The following is a 3,678-nucleotide window of genomic DNA, read 5'->3' as shown; positions in this document are numbered from 1 at the left end:
TGTCTGTTACTGAGAATATGATGGAAAAGGCTTGCTATTGCTAAGCCTGTTTCTTCCACCATTATTAAAGCCTTGTTGAGACTTTTGTTGATCCTTACATAAGAAATTTGGATGATTTCTCCATGAGGAATTATAGGTGTTTCCATAGGATTCACCCAAGTAATTCACCTCTGCCATTGCAAGGTTCTCAGGATCATAAGCTTCTTCTTCAGAAGATGCCTCTTTAGTACTGTTGGATGCATTTTGCAATCCATTCAGACTCTAAGAAATCATGTTGACTTGCTGAGTCAACATTTTATTCTAAGCCAATATGGCATTCAGAGCATCAATTTCAATAACTCCCTTCCTCTGAGGCGTCCCATTACTCACAGGGTTCTTCTCAGAGGTCTACATGAATTGGTTATTTGCAACCATGTCAATAAGTTCTTGAGCTTCTGCAGGCATTTTCTTTAGGTGAATGGATCCACCTGCAGAATAGTCTAGTGACATCTTGAAAAACTCAGATAGACCATCATAGAATATATCCAAAATGGTCCATTCTGAAAGCATGTTAGAAGGACACTTTTTGGTCAACCGCTTGTATCTTTCCCAAGCTTCATAGAGGTATTCACCATCTTTTTGCTTGAAGGTCTGAACATCCACTCTAAGCTTGCTCAATTTTTAAGGAGGAAAGAACTTGGCCAAGAAGACCATGACCAACTTATCCCAAGAGTCCAGGCTATCTTTAGGTTGTGAGTCCAACCATGTTCTAGCTCTATCTCTTACAGCAAAAGGGAAAAGTATGAGCCTGTAGACTTTAGGATCTACTCCATTAGTCTTAACAATATCACAGATCTGCAAGAACTCAGTTAAAAACTGATAGGGATCTTCAGATGGAAGTCCATGGAACTTGTAGTTCTGTTGCATTAGAGCAACTAGTTGAGGCTTCAGCTCAAAATTGTTTGCTCCAATGGCAGGGATTGAGATGCTTCTTCCATAAAAATTGGAAGTAGGTGTAGTATAATTACCAAGCATCCTCCTTGTGCCTCCACCATTGTTATTGGGTTCGGCCATGTCTTCTTTTTTGAGACTCTCTGTAAGGTTTTCTCTGGATTGTTGTGCTTTAGCTTCTCTTAGCTTCTTCTTCAGAGTCCTTTCAGGTTCAGGATCTGCTTCAACAAGAATGTCCTTGTCCTTGCTCCTGCTCATATGAAAAAAAAGGAAACAGAAAAGAAAGAGGAATCCTCTATGTCACAGTATAGAGATTCTTTTATGTGAGTAGAAGAAGAAAAGAATGGAAGAAGGAGGAGGAGAAAAATTCGAATACAAAGGGGAAGAGAGGGTTCGAATTTTTAGATGAAGAGAAGTGTTAGTAAACAAATAAATAAATAGAAGGAGGTGAGAGAGAGAGAATTTCGAAAATTAGAAGAAAAGAGAAGAAAAATATTTTTGTTTTTATTTTAATTATTAGTTAGAATTCGAAACTTAAGAGAGGAAATAAAATTAAAATTAAAATTTGAAATAATTAGTTAATTAAAAGAATTTTGAAAAAGAGAGAGGAATTTTTGAAAATTAGAGAGGAAAAAGTAGTTAGGTGGTTTTGAAAAAGATAAGAAACAAACAAAAAGTTAATTAGTTAGTTGAAAAAGATTTGAAAATCAATTTTGAAAAGATAAGAAGTTAGAAAAGATTTTGAAATTGATTTTGAAAAAGATATGATTTGAAAAAGATATTTTGAAAAGATATGATTGAAAAATATATTTTAGAAAAGATTTGATTTTTTAAATTAAAATTGATTACTAGACTAATAAGAAACTAAAAGATATGATTCTAGAATTTAAAGATTGAACCTTTCTTAACAAGAAAGTAACAAACTTCAAATTTTTGAATCAATCACATTAATTGCTAGTAAAGTTTTCAATTTTAAAATGAAATTAAGAAAAAGATTTTGAAAAATATTTTTAAATTTTCGAAAATCATAAAAGAAAAATGAAAAAGATTTGATTTTTGAAGAAGTTTTGCAAAGATAGGATTTTTAAAATTGAAAATTTGACTTGACTTATAAGGAATAGCTAAGTTTTAAAAATTTTTTGACTAAGTCAACTCAAATTTTCGAAATTTATGAGAGAAAAAAAAGGAAAATATTTTTTTGATTTTTGAATTTTTAATGAGGAGAGAGAAAACCACAAAAATGACTCAAAACATAAAAATGCAAGATCAAAACACATAATGCATGCAAGAACACTTTGAATGTCAAGATGAACACCAAGAACACATTGAAGATCATGATGAATCATCAAGAACTTATTTTTGAAAAATTTTCAAGAAAAAAAAATATGCAAGACACCAAACTTATAAATTTTTAATGCTTAGACACTATGAATACAAAAATGCATATGAAAAACAACAAAAGACACAAAACAAGAAAATATGAAGATCAAACAAGAAGACTTACCAATAACAACTTGAAGATCATGAAGAACACCATGCATGAATTTTTCGAAAAAATGCATAAATTTTAAAAACATGCAATTGACACCAAACTTAAAAATTGACACTAGACTCGAACAAGAAACACAAAAATATTTTTTTATGATTTTATTAATTTTTTGGATTTTTTTCGAAAATTTATTTTTAGAAAAACGAAAACAAAGAAATTTTTTTTTTGAAAAATTTTTTGAAAACTTTTTGAAAAGAAAATTACCTAATCTGAGCAACAAGATGAACCGTCAGTTGTCCAAACTCAAACAATCCCCGACAACGGTGCCAAAAACTTGGTGCACGAAATTGTGATCATCAACAATGGCGCCAAAGACTTGGAGCTCTCAAACGTGAATCACATTTTGTCACAACTTCGCACAACTAACCAGCAAGTGCACTGGGTCGTCCAAGTAATACCTTACGTGAGTAAGGGTCGATCCCACGGAGATTGTTGGTATGAAGCAAGCTATGATCATCTTGTAAATCTCAGTTAGGCGGATTCAAAAGGTTATAATGGTTTTTGAAAATATAAAGATAAATAAAGCATAAAATATAGATAGAGATACTTATGTAATTCACTAGTGGGAATTTCAGATTAGCACATAAATCCTACTTGGAATACCACAGACAAGGTTTAGACTTTCCAGATTCTCCAGAATGACCGCCAATGGATTCTAGCTTATACCACAAAGATTCTGATTAAGAAATCCAAGAGATACTCATTCAATCAAAGGTAGAATGGAGGTGGTTGTCAGGCACGCGTTCATAGGTTGAGAATGGTGATGAGTGTCACGGATCAACACATTTATCATGTTGAAGTGTAACAAATATCTTAGAATAAGAATAAGCTGAATCGAAAAGAAGAATAATAGTAATTGCATTAATACTCAAGGAACAGCAGAGCTCCACACCTTAATCTATGGTGTGTAGAAACTCCACCGTTGAAAATACATAAGTGATGGTCCAGGCATGGCCGAATGGCCAGCCCCCATGGAGGTCTAAAATCGCATACACTGATTAAAGATCAATCCAAAGACAATACGCTAGTACAATAGTAAAAAGTTCTATTTATACTAAGCTAGCTACTAGGGTTTACAGATATAAGTCTAAGTGCAGAAATCCACTTCCGGGGCCCACTTTGGTGTGTGCTTGAACTGAGCTTGAGCTTTACACATGCAGAGGCTTCTCTTGGGGTTAAACGCCAAGTTGTAACGTGTT

At 33.2% G+C, this 3,678-nt stretch overlaps 1 non-coding gene across 1 annotated transcript; it reads left to right on the top strand.

Moving 5' to 3' along the window:
* Positions 1-543: 543 nt before the first annotated feature.
* Positions 544-651, top strand: LOC130942690 (small nucleolar RNA R71). Its single transcript, XR_009071253.1, has one exon. It is a non-coding gene; the product is annotated as a small nucleolar RNA R71 (small nucleolar RNA).
* The last annotated feature ends 3,027 nt before the right edge of the window (positions 652-3,678 follow it).

Source organism: Arachis stenosperma, chromosome 7, assembly GCF_014773155.1.
Source record: "Arachis stenosperma cultivar V10309 chromosome 7, arast.V10309.gnm1.PFL2, whole genome shotgun sequence".
Lineage (NCBI taxonomy): Eukaryota > Viridiplantae > Streptophyta > Magnoliopsida > Fabales > Fabaceae > Arachis > Arachis stenosperma.
The sequence above is the reverse complement of the archived record's forward strand: the minus strand, read 5'-3'. Positions and strand labels throughout refer to the sequence as shown.